Source organism: Galeopterus variegatus, unplaced genomic scaffold, assembly GCF_000696425.1.
Source record: "Galeopterus variegatus unplaced genomic scaffold, G_variegatus-3.0.2 Scaffold2331, whole genome shotgun sequence".
Taxonomy (NCBI): domain Eukaryota; kingdom Metazoa; phylum Chordata; class Mammalia; order Dermoptera; family Cynocephalidae; genus Galeopterus; species Galeopterus variegatus.
The window spans coordinates 216,444-233,571 of NW_007728442.1; positions in this window are offsets into that span (position 1 = coordinate 216,444).

The following is a 17,128-nucleotide window of genomic DNA, read 5'->3' on the forward strand; positions in this document are numbered from 1 at the left end:
CCTGCGGCGCGGGGATGGGGACGGGCGCGACCACCCTTCGGGCCGGGCCGCCCGTCTGCCTGCCCCCGCCACCTGCCTCCTCCCTCCCCCAAGCCCACTGTCCGCCCCCTCCGTCCCCGCCCCTGCTGTCCCCTCTCCGCTCTCTCCCGCCATCTGCCCCTTCCCCCAGGGCCCCTCCGTCTCTCCTCCTCCCGGCCCTGCCCCTGTGCTGGAGTCGCCTCCTTCCCCCTCCAGTGAGCTGCTGGAGGCCTTGGTGCCTTCCTAGGCAATCCCATCAAGGTCATTGTCGCAGCAGACACCCCCGAGGTCAGCCTCCCTCTGCCCGACTGCAGCGACCCCTCCATCACCGCTGACCTCTGCCCTTTCCCCACCTCCTTGCCTGGTGTCTGAGGAAAGGCCAGAGACCCGGACTAGAGGGGCCGGGGTGGAGAGGAAGCAAAAGCTTTGCCTGAAAACCTGGGCTGGCCCTTCCCTCATGCTGTCCACAGGGATGACCCCCAGAAAGGGTCCCCAGCTGGCTGTGACATGTCAAGCCAGGGGTGCTCTGGTACACCTGCTGGCCAAGGGCAAACAGCCATATACAAAAATAGCAAAAGTCAGCCCTCGTATATATTAACTAATTTAATCCTCACAACTCCATGAGCTGGGAACTTCTATTATCCCCATGGTACAGATGACAAAACTGAGACACAAAAAGATGAATTAACTTGGCCATGGTCAAGAGCTAGTCTGTGGAAAAGCCAGAATTTGGGATCAGGACACCTGACTGCAGAGGCCCGACTTTGTTTCCCCTCCTTGGCTGGCTAGTATGTGGATCAAACTCCAGACCTTGGTCGCATCCCTACTCTTGCTGAACCGCACGGGCCATTACCTCGCAGCTATGTGCTTTTCTATGCGGCTTTTCTTACTAAAAAGTAAGTCTTATTGGTTTGTTTTGTTTTTTGTTTGTTTTTATAAGCAAGATATGTTACAGGTGCTTGGAGATTTCTTTCTTTCTTTCTTTCTTTTTTTTTTTTCTTTTCCTTTTTATCTTTTTTACTGACCAGTAACGGGATCGCAACCCTCAGTGTCGCGCCCGCACCGGAGACCGGCAACGGGAACGCAACCCTCGGTGTTGCGCCCGCACCGCGCTCAATCAGTGAGCGGAACCGGTCTCCACATGGGATCCGAACCCTCGGCGGGAGCACCGCTGTGCTCCCAGGCGGCACGCTCTCCAGTGCACCACCGGGCCGGCCGGAGATTTCAGTTTTCTAAAGGTCAGTTATTTTTATTTTTACTTCTCTGGGTTTCTCCCCCACCCCCTAACCCCCAGTTGTGGCTCTACTGAAAACAAGCGCTCGCATTTTCACCACTTTCAAATGCTCATCACCATCTGTAGAGGAACAGGCCTCCATTCCCGCTGGAGTGGACCCCCCCCCTCACACACACACACACGTGCTCCACTAGCTCCCTCTTGCCTCACGCCTTTGTGTAGAGGTCAGTGGCTTCTGATGTGCCAAAAGAATCACAAGGAGAGGTGTGTGGCTAACGCAGCATCACACTAGCTTTGGTCCCTGGAGGCTGCATGTGATTGGGATAAGTGGTAAGAAATAGTGGCTGAGACTGTGGGCAGGGGAGTAGGGACCTCCACAGACTAGAAGAGATGTCAGAATACAATAATAATATAACACATAAATAGCAAGGCTTTGTGCTAAGTATTTTACAGGAATTATGTCATTTAAGTGACACAGTAACCTTATGACATGAGTATCATCATCATTTGACAGGAAAGCCAAGGTCACGTAAGGTTTAGAGCTGAGCTTCTGATTTACTTAACCAGCATGCTAACTGCGAATGAAAACGGGGAGCTGGTTTCCGCACGTTTTTCCCCTTCCAAAATGGAAATATTTTTGTCATTTTGCTAACTATAAGAGTAAGTAATACAAGGGTACTTCAAAAAGTTCATGGAAAAGTGGCATTGAAAGATACTACAAATCTTTCCATGAGCTTTTTGGAGACCCCTCATACTTGCTCACTGGGAAGAATTAAAACAACACCAATGAATATAAAGTGAAATACAGAAGTCTTTCCCCATAATCTCCTCTTCATGGACTTTGACACACGTACACATTTTAAGATACCTGGTATCACACCGTCATATTCCTCAGTGGACATTCTGGCACATGTCCGGGCACACCTGATGGTTAGTTTCATAATTCTAACCGTGGAATTGGGGGGTCAGAGGCATAAACATTTACATTTTGGTCACATGTTGAAATGGACAAGTTATTATTTTATTTATGCCTTAAAGCAAGGATGTAGTAAAACTAGGCTCTTGTATTGCTGGTGACTGTTTAGTACAATCTTAAAGAAAGCCATTCATTAATACATACCAAGAGACTTAAAAATGTCACATGTTTTACCTCATAGCAATTCCACTTATGGGAGTCTATCCCATGGAAATAAATAAATGAAAAGGCAATACTTAGTATTATGATAGCCAACATTTGGGCATAACTTAAACCTCCTTCTATAAAGGAATGGTTAAATAAATCATGAAAAAATTAAGAACATCTCTGCTGAAATATTAGTCATTAAAAATGATCATTATGAAGACTGTAATAATGTGGTAGAAATGTTTAGAAATAAAGTCAAATGAAAAAAGTAATACACAAAATTATATATGTTGTATGATTATAATTGTGTAAAAAGAAATAGTAGCAAAATGGTATCAATGGATGTGATGTTAGTTTGTTGGGATTAATGTGGTTTTTCTTTTTCATTCTTTTTTAAAAAATTTTTATTGAATCATAATTGTTTATACATATTTTGGGGGTTCAATGTTGAGATATGTTGATCAAATAAATATTACTAGCATATATATTGTTACAAATTGTAATTATTCTTTATGCCCCTTGTCCAACCTCTCCCCATCCCCCCTCCCTCCCCCTTCCCCCCTCTAATTACCCTAGATTTCTTCTCTCCCTCTGAAAGAGTAATGGTTACTCTGTTGATTTGTCACTTAGATGATCTGTCCAATGCTGAGAGGTGTGATCAGGTCCCCCAATATTATCGTAGAGCAGATGCTTCTGTCACTCTGGAATGGGCTTTGTGGAGAGAGACATCTTCTTTTCTTTATCTCTGCTGTTGACTCTCGTTGTGTCAATGCACTCAACTGGTTGGTGGACCATCTGTGTGGTGGTTGTGGCGTCTAGCCACTTTTGCAGCAGCCATGGTTACTGTGGTAGCTGTGGTGGGCCACCCACATGAAGGTGATTTTTTGGCATGCTCCATGGCACTGGTGGTGTGCCGGGTTGTGGGGGGTGTCTGGTCCCCAACTCCATCACTCAGGTCCCTGGACGGGCCCCAAGGTGCTGGCATGGTGTGCCTAGTTGTGGGAGGGGGCTCCAGTCCCAGGCTCCATGCCTCAGGTCCCTAGGCGGGCCGAGGTGCTGGTGGTATGCCTGGGCCAGAACTAATTTTTTGTACTCTGTTATTTCTAGAATGGGGGAACTTCCTGTTGGGACCAGTACTTGAGCTCTGTGGTTTAGCTAAATTGCTGCTTTGCTGCTGCTTCCCTAGGGAAGGCTTTTTGTGCAGCACAGGTTATAATGGTTGACTTTATAGGTACTTCTGGTCTCCAGAGACTCAGTGCACCTGGGTTGCATAGTAACTCTGATCTGGGTCCGAGTCTTTTCATCAAACTGCACCCCATGCAATTCTGTATTCCTGACCAGTCTCCTCTGAGTGGTCCTATGTTGACTGGGGTGCAGATCAGCTGTCCTCGCTGTGCCCCAGTGTTCCCCAGTGGGCCTATCTCTCCCACAGCCTGTGCTGCAAACACTTCCCGTGGGATGGGCCGTGCACTGGTCCCTTGTGATGACTCACTGGCCTCTGAGTGGCTCCATTTTTTCAGTTGTTCTGGCTCCTTGTTCCTATGTGGGTTCATGGGAACCCTATTAGTGGTCTTGCTGGCCTGGGGGCCACCATGGCCCTCTTCTCCCCTGCCACCTCCAAGTAACTCTATCCGAAGGGCACAGCTGTGGCTTTTGCTGGCTCCTGCTCCACATGCTCAGCAGCTCCAGCCTTAAAGCAGCTGTGGCACAAAATGGTCAGAGCAGTTTTTTCTTTCTCTCATCGTGGCTTCTCCAGACTTCATGCACTCCGTAGGTCTCTCCTCCTCATCCCCTGATCCAGTGGCCCCAGCTTGGCTGTTGTTGCTTTTTTATATAATGGTACATTGGTTGATTTCTGGGAGAGAGTGATGCTGGGGACCATCTATTCTGCCATCTTGACTGGAACTCTTCTTTTTCATTCTTTATGTGGTTTGTTTTTGTAGTAAAAATATATTTATTTAAAGATTGGAAAACAGATGGAAATTATCAAAAGACTCTGCTTCCTTCTTTCTCTCTGGATGTGTTTCTCCTTCTATATAATGAAACAGTGAGACTAGAATTAAATGACTTATATGTCATCCCAGTTCTGATATTGTATATTCTCTGATATAATCAGGTGGCTCTTTCTGTTACTGATTTGAAGCCAAAATTCACTCCTCATATTAAAAGCAGATCAGATCAGAACCTGTTCTGTGACCATTAGCTTAGGCTATTCCTACACCTGTCAAAGTATCCATATTAAATCAAAGAAGGAAACAGAATGTTGTTTGAATCTGTGTAGATGCAATCTTTAGGCTTGGTGTTCCCAATGGGAAAGAAAACGTCCCAGGCTTGGGAGTTCTGGGACCGGGTATTTGGGGCAGTGACTTGGCTCATCCCAATTCTGAGGGGCTGTGTGCCTGATTCCCCTTCTATCAGCCAGGATACTGATGGTGCCTGAGGCTCTCCCATGGCTGTACCTGCTCGCTCCTCTGCAGTGACAAGGTGGAGATGGAGACTGAGTTTCCTCTGCTGGGTGGAGAGCTCCCAGAAGGCAAGGACTGGGTCTTGGTACCTGAACAGTGAATGAATGAGGGAGTGACGGAGTGCGAGTGAAGGAAGTCTGGTACATGGGAGGCCCAGCAGGGTTTCACTGGGCCTGTGAAGGAAGTGAGGGCAGCAGTCAGAAGAAGCATGTTGTGAGGTCATCGATCTGGAGGAGGGAATGTGTGTGTTTAGGGAAGGGGCAAGGCTGGAAGAATGTCGCTGTGCTGGTGTATCCTTCGTCAGAGCCCTGAAAGGGGCTGAGTGGGCTCTGACTCACTCCATGACTCACTCACTGTATTGCCGTCTCCATCCTCTGAGCACATCCTCTGGACCATTTCAGCTCAGTGGAGGAGGGTGGGATTTGGGCCGGCACCTCCGGGTGACTCACCTCCCTGAGCTGGAAGGAAGGGGCCAAAGCCCCACTCTCCCGCACCCCCGCCCATCACTACTCCTGTCTCCCCAGGAGTCCTCGTGCAGAACCAGACCTCACGAGCAGGTTATGGCTGCTCCAGTAATGACCCCACCCCATCAAGGCATTACCCTCCCAGCCACACTCCCCTGCCCAATCTGCCATAATTTCCCTGGTCCTTTCAATTACAGTTCCCTGTGCTTCTTGTGGTCACCTACGGGCATAAAGAGGTTTATACAGCTGCCCAGACCACTTGTCATTCTATTCTTCACTTCTCACAAAACTTTTCCAGCTTACAAAATAGTTTACATCCCTTTTCTTTTTTTTTTTTTTTTCCTTTTTGTCTTTTTTACTGACCGGTAACGGGATTGCAACCCTCGGTGTCGCCCCTGTACCGGGGACTGGCAACGGGATCGCAACCCTCGGTGTTGCGCCCACACCACGCTCAACCAGTGAGCGGGAACTGGTCTCCACATGGGATCCGAACCCTCGGCGGGAGCGCCGCCATGCTCCCAAGCACCGCACTCTCCAGTGCGCCACCGGGCCGGCCCAACATCCCTTTTCTCATTTGATTCTGTCTGAGACCCTCGGAAGCCTGACAGGGCAGCAAGTATCACCATTCCACAGGGAAGGACATAGAAGCTCCGCTCTGAGAGACAAAGGAACTAGTAAAGGGATTAGCGAAGGGCACTGAGGGGCAGAGGCTTGCTGCGGAAAGGGCAGGGCGGGTCGGGCATGCAAAGCGTTTGGCTGGACAGTGGGCTGGGGAGGAGGGATTGTGCTGGCTAGATTGTGACATGACAAGAAATATGGCTGGTGGGAGCAGAAGACAGACAAGGTTTTTCGACTTTATCCCAAGACCAAGGGGAAGCCACTGAGGGGTCTTCAGCAGGGGAGTGACATGGTCAGATTTGGGTTTTAGAAAATCGCCCCTGGGTGCAGGGTGGGCATGAACTGGAGCAGGGCAGGCTGTCTCCACAGCTAAGAGCTAACTGGATCTGCCGGGGGCAATGGCAGAGGGGGCAGGAGAGGGACAGGAAGGCTCTTGGGATGGCATCCAGAAGGCAGATGAAAATAGGGGTCTGAGGCTATTACCCCCGAATAAATTGTATATATTTATTCCACTGTAAAGGGGGCTGCAGCGCTAAGTGGGACTCCATCCACATATAGATATGACTAGAGCCACCCAGCGGGTAAGATGACTCAGGGAAGAGGGAGGGTCACCAGGACACCAGTGCTTAAGAGCTGAGCAAAGACAGGCGCAGCCCCTGCAGCAATGCCCCTCACAGCAGGAGGGCATTTTGTGGTGTTAAAGCTCCCCACCTATGACCTCCTTTGATGGGACAAGGCCCTGTGAAGGAGACAGGTGACTCTCACCTCACAGAGGCTCAGGAGAGAAATGACCTGAGGGAGCCCCTCGTTCTTCCCTCTGTCGTATTCCCTTTCCTCCATCCCCCCAATGCTGGGCTGCATGAGTCACCCCCCCAGGAACAGGACACAGCCTTGGCAAGCAGCTGGGAAGCGGCCTCTTGGGAGAGTTCCCAGAACCCCCGGTGGGGTGTGGCTGTGGGCTCTGGGAAGGGGCTGACCCCCAGACCTTTTAGCCCTGGAGGCTGGGGAGGGGGTAGGGTTTTCAGATAAAATAGGATGTGCCTTGGTGTAACATACCCATATTAATTTTTAGTATAAGTATATCCCAAATATTCCATGGGACATACTTATATTTAAGAAGTATTTGATGCTTATCTGAAATTCAAATCTAACTGGATGTCCATCCTGTATTTTTATTTGCTAAATTTGGCAGCCCATAGGGTGTCCTTCACTAACCCCTGCATACCCCAGCCTTGGGGAGTTTCCTTTGGTTGAGACCATGGTAAATACCGGCCTCTCATCCCACAGCCTGCCCTGTGATTTCATGTGGGGCTCAGGGTAAGGTGGGGAGACAAGCCCTGTCCCTGATGGCTTTCCAGCTCTGGCTCAGCCCAGCAGGCATGTAACCTACACTGTGGCCTTCTACATGCCAATGGCTCCCCACCTGGGTGGGTGGATAGCTGCTGCCCCTGATTGTGTGACCGAACAAAGGTGGTGTCCAGGGTTCTCCTCCTCTGGCCGGAAGCATCTGTGAGGGTGTCACGTTCAGGCCCTTTAGGTGGCCCAGGAGCCTACAGCCCTCAGTCGGCCAGAGCTTGCACTCGGAGCCCTGGGCTAGAGGTTTATGAAGGAAAAGGGAGACCTGGGCTCTGCCCTGAGTCCAGGCATGTGTATGTGTTTGTTTGTTTGTTCAGAGGCCTAGTGTTAGCAAACAGCAGCACCACGGCTTGCCTGGGCTTTGCAGGGTTCAGAGAGCTTTCCCATGTCTGGCCTCATTGGATCCTCGCCATATTGTTGGGTGAGCAGGGATGATATTTTCCACTGTTTCCCACCTCCTTTATGATGAATGAACTGGGGCTGAGAGACACTAATTCTTTGCCGTAGTCACATATCCTAACACAAGTGAGCATTCAGGCTTCAACCCTAGCTCAGAGAAAAGTGATAAATGAATAAATGATGCTGTAACTTCAAGAACCCAGGGAGTTGGTGCTCTGGGTGAAGTCCTCCATTTCCACTGTAGGGGGCTGGCCTGAAGCCTTGCTTTAAGAACCAGCCGAAAAGTCCATGGCCCTGCCCTGGCCACAGGCAAAACACAAAGCTAGCTACGCATCTTATCTCTACCCACGCCCAGACAAGGAGTGGGCAGCGGAATCTTGGTGAGGACCCGCCTGGGGCAGCAGGACAGGGTGCTGTGGGGGCTGTGGGTGGGGAGGGACCCTAGAGTAACCTAGAGGAAGGCTCTAAAACCCAGGGACCTCAGCTACGTGTTGGGAGTCAAGTGCTGGGTATGAGCGGGCCAGCCACTGCAGAGTCTCTGTGAACCAGACTTTCAAGAAGGGAGACACAGAGGAGTGTGTGGCAGAGATTGCAGATGTAAAGATTTGTATGTGTTTATTCCACAAATACTTTCTGAGCATCCACGACGTGACTGACACCATTCTAGACGCTGGGGCTGTGGCAGTGACTAAAGCAAATATGCATATATGGGTGTCTCATAGACGGCTCTCTCACGGGTGAGTTGGCCCTCTTGACCCCGGCAGGTATAATGCAAAAATCAGCCCCTATACTGAAAAAAAAGTCCTTTCCTACCAAACATGGGGGGCACAGTGTTAATTTTACTGAAGATATACTGGGTCATGAGAAGAGGACACATTGTCACATGAATCTCAGTAGACATGATGTCTCTCTTGACCATCCATGCAACCATCTTGGGTGCCCACTTCCCTCCCTCCACTTGCTGCCCCTGGCTCCCAGCCTGGCCAGCTTTTCTCCAGCAGGTTTCCTGCAGACATCTAATTCTTGGGAGGGAAGGCTTTTTCTTGCTGCTCTCTCACTGTTTGTCCTTGAAAGACACAGCCTCTGTCTCCAGGGTTCCTCCTTTCTGAAATGGGAGTGTTGTCTCTACCCCATTTCTGCTTCTCAGAATTATTGCAGGTGAGATGAACTCGTATCTGAAAAGGGTTGTACTCAAAACTCTCTAGCACCATGGGCCACGTCAATCAGAGATATCACTTGTCAGTGCCTTCCTCTCACTGCTAGATCAGCCAGGGGAGGACTGGGCCTCAGTGTTTCACATGTGATCATGTCACTATGGGAGTAAATGTTGAGCTGCTCCCCTTTTAGTTTGGAGTGGATGTCACTTAGCACCATATTCGCACTCTTTTGTTAATGAAACAATAAACACACACTACCATCAAAAGAACACTGACAGCCTGTGTTTATGTGTTTGTGTTGTGTCTGTCTCTAAGAAGCTGCAACTGCTATGCAGATTTTTAACAAAATGAGTTTTCACTCAATGTTAGGGGGTATGATAATTAAAAACAAAAAAGGAGGGCAGATTCTCCCACTGGGTCTTTTCATTTTTGCTGTGTTCCTCTTCCTTTCCTTTTCTTTTTTCTCTCTCTTAAGACAGAGACATTGACCTATCTGAGGCCATCTCTGACGAGGCCAGGCAGAGACACTGGGTTCCAAGAGTGTCTGTGTTCACTCTGGAAGATTCCACCAGCGTCAGGCAAACGCTCCTTCCATCCGCTGTTCCCAGGGGCTTTGTTCCTGCTCTGCTCGTCCCTTCCTGAAAGGGACCTCAAGGGTGATCTGAACCCCCTGAATATGATGCCTGGGGTGAGCAAGGGAGGGGACAGAGAACATAGAGAGAGAATAGAGAATTAGTGTAAACTTTGTGAATTCAAGGATGATAGAAACAATGGTCATTTATACGTTTAAATCATAAGTTGAATCTTTTGGCTAAAAGTAACAGAAACACAAAACACTAATCAGCTTGAGCTCCAAAGGGCAAGGTGTTGGCTCACATAACTGGACTGTGGAGACAGCAGGGAGGAAAGAGCTGGATTCAGGGGGCCCCTCAGCACCCACCGTCCTTCCCTCTAGGTGTCAGTTCATCCACCAGCTCTCAGGGCTGGGAGGCTCCATGGCCCCAGGGCCAGAGAGGAGAGAACTCTTCCTCACCAGCTCCACTTGGAAGACTCCAGCAAACAGCAACAAACCATTGTTCAGTCTTCAGATTTCAAAAATGTTAAACTTTGGTTCTCTCAAGGACTGGCGAAGGAATGGGAAAATGGAGACGCTAATCCTCTGATGCACCACTGGAGGGAGCATACAGTTTCCCAACCCTTTTGGAGGGAAATTTGGCAGTTTCTATTATGATTTTAAATGTGGTTGCTATTCATCTGATGGTGCCACTTCTCAAAATCCAGACCAGTAACTCTCACACATGTGCATAAGAAAACATGCCAGGATGTTATTTGAAGTATTATTTGTAGCGCACAATTAGGAATAACCCAAATGCCCGTCTTGAAACCATGGTATATTTTATTCTCTGAAAATGTGGAAACTATTAAAAAGAATGAAGTATGTACTAGCATAAACCCTTAAGACATCTTGGTAAATGAAAAAAAGTAATTTTCAGAATGATCCATACAATGTGGTATCACTCAAGCATGAACAAAAACAAAAACAAAACCTTGAAATAATAATAGATATTTCTAAGTGTATGCTTACAATATATTTCTAAACATATGCAAATGCATAGAAAAAGGTCTGGATTCACACCAAATTACCTTGGTTACCTCCAGTGAAGTTGAGGGGTTGAGACTGAAAGAGACTGTCAGATTTGAATTCTTTTGTTGATAACTTATTCGTGTATAATTTGTACATTTAAAGTTAATTTAAAAAATGTAAAAGGAAAAGCTATGCAAGCATTCTGAGTGGTTCAACTTGGATCAAGTGACTATTCCTAGACCAATCACTGTGGCCAGGGGACCCCTAGAGATCTGTGACTGGCCCAGTCTGGGAACACTGGAGCAGTACACACAATTGGCAGCTTCTCCCATAACGAGACGTTGGAGTGTTGAAGGGGCAGATCCCCCCAAGAAGGGAGGTGCTGTTCCGGGAAGACAAACAATGTGTCCTCTATAGTGAAAGCATTTGGGCCTCGCTGTCTTCACGGGTTTAATTAAATATGTGTCATCCAAGGCTGAAATACTTTGTTCAATGTATTTCTATTACAGTTTCTATTTCTATTTCTATTACATATTCTGCTCGCTGCTATATCCCTAGAACCCAGGAAAGTTCTGGGTATACAGTAGATGCTTAGCTTAATAGACATTGGTTAAATGGAGATGTCAGTACTATAGTCTATGATTATTCGAATAATCTGCAAATGAGGAGAGCTGACAAAGGCCAGTCCTCCCTCAGTGCTCTCAGCAGGGGCAGAGGGAGAAAAGAAGAGGGAGTCAAATCACCAGCTCGGGACTCCTCCCAAGGCCAACGCTCAAGTCAGGTCAGGGAGTGGCCACAACACACACGTGGGACAGCTTGACAATGACCTGGACGTGGCATGGGGTTGGGCAGGAGGAGTGTCTTTGGCCCAGTCGGTCATGATTGAGTGGTGCTTTCTTTCCAGGCTACAGAGAGTTTGCAGATGCTCTCTTAGCCTCTGTGATAGCCACGCAGATCAGCTGCGAGAGATGGGGCTGCAATGGAAGAGAAGGTGTGGAAAGGGCCAGGTTACCTACGGTGGGAGACCCTTGGGCAGGTCATCTAACTCACCTGAGTCCTTTCCTCATCTGCAAAATGAGGATGATATTATAAAAAACCTATCCCTTACCCAGGGGTGTACATGGCTGTCTACTGTGCATTACGTCGTAGATGCAGAAGCATCAGTAAAAACCCTGAGAGGGCTAACTTTCCTGAGGGAGCCCACCATAGAGAAAGAAGAACAGAGTCCCAGGGATGAGGCATGGGGGGTTCCCGCAGCAAGAAAGGAAAGGTTTGTAAAGGGCACAGTGAAGGAAGAAGGGGTGGTCTGAGGGGAACAGCAACGGGGAACTTGAGGCCAGGAAAGCCAAGGAGGCAGAGGGTTGCAGGAAGAGAGACCCTGGCAGTGTTAACACGGGTGCCATTGGATGGAGGCCTGTGGGGCTCTGGAAAGAGAATGTTTCCAGAAACAGATGAGGCTGGAAAGGCTTCCAGTTCTCCCTTGAGAAGGGAGAGGAGGCTTCCCCCACCCTTGATGTCCCCAGCTGTATGTATCTAGACTGCTGGGGTGAGCCCTGAGAAGGATTGGGAGTCCCTATCCTCTTTCCCATCCCCCTCATGTCCTGGGGGAACAGCTGGTCTGCTCCAGTTCTCCAGGCAAGGAAGCCTTAGGTATGAGCCCCAGGCCAGAGACCAGCCCTGTCACCCCTTTCCAGGGGAACTAGATCCTTTTGGTCCTACATCACCTCCTTCCAAAGGGCTGAGGTCCTGCCTCAAAGGGCCTGACCAGCTGGAACCTTTCTTCCCAGGCCTGGCCTTCCCAGGATCTTGGTGGCTGGATGTGCTTCCTTCAACCAGGTCTGTACCCACCTGAGGCCCTCTGTGTCTTGGACCAAGTGCTTATGCCCCTTAGGGGCCTCCCTGCCATGCAGACTCTTGGTGGCTGGATGTGCTTCCTTCAACCAGGTCTGTACCCACCCGAGGCCCTCTGTGTCTTGGACCAAGTGCTTATGCCCCTTAGGGGCCTCCCTGCCATGCAGACACCCCCAGCCTCTGTGCTTCCTTTGCTCTTGAGTTCCCCGAATGCCTCTCACCCGAAGATATTTCCTTTATAGCAGAAGGGGAGAAATAGAATGGTCTTAAGAAAGAGCAAACATTAAAATATTACATTTGTGTATGTCTATTTCTATAGGTTTTATATTTTGGAGTTGAGATTGTTGAGATACAGTTTTGTATCTTCTCCTCTTTTTTTTTTCACCTAAGAGCAAATTGCAAGCATTTTCCTAGGTAGAAAAAACTTGGGAAGGCATTTTAAGGATGGGAGACAACAGTGTAGAAACCAGTGTATATTTATAGGAAAAGGAGAGGGTATGAGCGGAGAGGGGGAGCTCAGAGATGCTAGAAGGTGACAGAATTAAGCCAAGAGTGCAAGTGGGGACAGTGCCAGAAGGAAGGGAGCAGGGGGCAGTTGGGGCTGGAGATGTCCTGGATGAGGAGGCAGACGACTCTGCTTTTACTCTCACTCCTGTGCAATACTAGCTCCACTTACCCCCAGAGACTAGGCCACATTCTTCAGGCTTGATGGATTTCCTGGTTGGAGAAACTTGAGAATTTTAATTGCTGCAACCAAACTGATTTAGCTGTTGAACCTTGAGCTGGGTTTGGCTTGGCTAAATCTTCCATAAGTAGCCAAGGGGAGCCAGAGGGTGCGTGCCTGGTAGAGACTAGAAACCCAAGCCAGACAGCCCCTGAACTGAGCAGATTCCAGGATGCTTTCCTTTACTCCCCACCGCCCTGCCCCTCACTAGCCCTGTTATCACTGGCCCACTTCACTCCCACAGCCGTGACCCTGAACCAACATCCACCTCCACCCCTAGCCGCGGTCATTACCCAGCATTTGATGAGTGTCGTTCATTTGTTCAACAACTGTTGAACATCTACTCTGTACCAGATACTATGCTATGCTGATGTTATAAGGGACCCTGCAAGGGTCCCTGAGAAGCTTCCATCTACCCAGCACCCAGCTCAAGGGACCTCAAAGACCACCTAAACTTTTGTCTGGATACAGATCCTTCTGTCAACTATATTAGCTTTGCACAACTTTGCACAACTCCTCAGAAAAATATACATGCACCGAATTTTTCATGCAATTGAGGGACAGCACCAATCCCTTGATACTCATTTATGATTTAAAGGTCTGTGTATCCCAAGTTGCAAACACTTGATTTAATTTAACCCTCTCATTTTACAGACCAAGAAACTCAGCCCTAGAGAAGGAAACAACTTGTCTAAGGTCACACTGTGGGTTAAAGGCTGAGCCAGCCCTAGAAGCCAGAACTCCTGGCCCCAGACGCTGCTGTACCAGGCCTCACCTGCCACCCCACCCCCTTATCAGCTGGGAGAACCCCGCTCGGGAGGTTGTGGTCCCTGGACCTGTTCCCTTTCAACTGCTAAGCCTGGGACTGCCGAGCCTAACCTCCGTTCCCTACTACCCTGCTGGCTCCTCAGGGATGGGGCCAGTTGGTGAAGAGCTCCCTGAACTGTTGCTCTGACCCTGACCACCCTACGTGTTCCCCCCGACGTCAAGGGAAATGTGCTGGAGGGAACAGGATGTGTTTTCCTGAAAAATCATTTGTCTCCTGAGATGATTTGCATACTCATGAGGACACAAATGTCATTCTCTGCCCATTTCCTCCCTAGAGAAAAAGATTCCCATCACAGCTTTCTCCTCAAGAGAAGAGGCAGCTGTGTGGGCCCAGCCCCAGCCCTGGGGGATGCCTTCCTGTTGGGAGGGGTGGGGCACCAGGTGTTAGTCATGGCCCCCTGGAAGTGGTCAGTAAGGAGGCTCCTTTCTTGACCTCCCCCCACTCCTGGGCTTGGCTGGAAGGGGGCTCCTGGCTCTGGCTCTTGCAAACAGCCCCCCACTTCTGCAATCTCCTGGGCCTTGAGCGTTCCACCTTACTCTTTATTACACTTTCTTGGGGTTAAATAACTGATGATTCAGCTGCTAGAAGAGAAGGCTGAGGTGATGGTAGGTGAAAAATAGTAACAAATACTTAGCGCATACTATGTGCCAGGTATTGTGTAAACACGTTACGTATGCTGTAAATTCATTTAATCCTCACCATAACTCAGAGAGATCAGTTCTATTATGTTTTCCATGGTTCGCATGACAAATCAGCGTTCAGAGAGGTTAAGTAACTTGCCCGAGGTCACACAGTTGGTAAGGGGCACAGATAGGTTTTGAACTCAGCCAATTTGTCTTCAAAGTCTGGGACTCTAAATACTGTCTTGTAAGAGGGAGAGTCAGAAGGTTGGAGATCTGTTCTAACCCTTGAAGGCTGTGCTGTACTCCAGAAACACTGGCATGACATTTAAGGCCCCTTGTCATCTAGTCACAGCCACACTGCTGTCCCACCCCACCTCCTACTATAATCCACCTACTGAAACAGTCCATGAACATGCCCCAGCTGGTCTGCCCAGACAGCCCTTCCCCATTTTTCTGTCTGAAACGTCTCTTTACCCATTAAGAACCTCTGAAAAGCCCTTCCAACATCTCTATGCTGGCTGGGCAGGCCCTTCTTTTTTTTTTTCAATGTGGCTTTTATCAAATTGTCCTCTCCAATTATTGCCTAATAAGTCATTTAATTATTGGCTAATAAGTCTCTCCAATATTCAATAGATGTCTGTTATGTACAGTGAAAAAGCAGGTTAAAAAAATAATATGTGCAATATGCTAAATATTGTATTATGTATACTGTAAATATGTCATAGTCCAGAAGTATATATCTCAAAATGTTAACAGTAATTTTCACAGAATTTAGGGGATTTCAGGTGATTTTTATTTCCTTGTTTTCATATCTGCATTTTCCAAAATTTCTATAATAAGCATGTATTACTTTTATAGTAAGAAAGGAAACAATAAGTTATTTTAAATTGTTTTTGAGTGAATCATAGCTAACATTTGTTGAGCATTTACCACATAAAATGAAGAGCTTGATGTGGACTGTCTCTAATCCTCACGAAAGTTCTCTTTGGTAACTACTATTGGCATCATTACCATTTCACAGATGAGCAAACTGAGGCCCAGAGAAGTTAAGCAACTCACTCGAGGTGACACAATTCGTAAATACATCGTGGAGTTGAGCCTGGAGCCCAGCGGGTCAGACTCCAAGGCCTGTACCTCGACCTCTCCGTAACTAGCTTCTAGATGGAAGATGGGTAGATGTGTAAATTTCTCTTTTTTCAAAAACCAACTTTTTAATTTTGAAATAATTTCAAGCTTAGGAAAGATATAAGAGTAGTACAGCAAAGTTCTGAATATCCTCCTCCCAGTTTCCACAATCACTAATGTTTTGCTGCCTTTGCTTTGTCACTCTCTTTTTCTTTCCATATATACATAATATTGCTATTATTATAACAGCTGCATTGAGGAATGTCACATACCGTCCAATTCACCCACTTAAAGTGTACAGTTCAGTGGTTTTCAGTATACTCACAGATACGTACAACATCACCACACTCAGTTTTAGAACATTTCATCACCTCAAAAAGAAACCCTGTACCCTCCAGCTGTCACCTCCCCATATCCATTCACCCTGGTGCTAAGCAGCCACCACTCTACTGTCTCTATAGATGTGCCTGTTCTGGATATTGCATATAAATGGAATCATACAATATGTTGTCCTTTGTGACTGACTTTTCTACTTAGCATAATGTTTTCAAGATTCATCCATATTGTAGCAGGTATTAGTATTCACTCCCTTTTATGGCTGAATAACAGCCCAGTATGTGGATTTATCACATTTTAGTTATCCATTTATCCGTTGATGGACATTTGGGTTACTTTTACATTTTGGCTATTTTGAATAATGCTGCTTTGAACATCTGTGTACAAGGTATTGTGTGAACGCGTGTTTTCATTTCTTCTGGGCATATACCTAGGGATGGAATTGCTAGGTCATACAATAACTGTATACTTAACGATTTGAGGAATAATAATGTACAAATTATTATTTCCGAGCCATTTTGAGAGTAAGTTGCAGACATGCCCCTTTATCTCTAAATATTTCAGAGAAAACAAACCAAGGACATTCTTTTTCGTAACCACGTTTCAATGATCAAATTCAGGATATTTAACGTTGATACAATATTTCTATCTCTTATATAGTCCATGTTCAAATTTTGCCTATTATGTCCTTTGCAGCAATGTTGTTTGTTCCCTGATCCAGATGCAATCTAGGAGCACACAGGGCGTTTAGTCGTCATGTCTCTTCAGTCTCCTCCAGTCCCCATCTTCTGTGGTTTTGTGAAATGTCCCTCAGCTTAGGTTTATCGGGGGTTTGGGTGGATGAATTTCAAGCCTGGTCCATTTAGTGGGCACCGAGGTCAAGTCTCGTAGCTGCACACGCGGAGGAGGGGACTTGGCGGGGCAGAAGCCCTGGCCCCCCCCAATGCCGGCAGGGGCGGAAGGGCGCCCCCTGCAGCTGAGGGGACCCACCGCAGACCTGGACCCGGGGCGGAGCTTTTATGGCAAGTGCCCAGAGAGAGTGTGTGTGTGTGTGTGGGGGGGGGCTTCTCCCCCAGGCCTGAGCGCGCGGGGGCGCGTCTCGGGGGCGCGCGCTTCCCGGAGCACGCAGGGCCTCACAGGCGGGCCGGCCCGGGCAGAGGTGCGCCCGCGCCGCCGGGGCGTCCGGGAAGGGCGGGCGGGGAGCGCGGCGGCCGCGCTGGG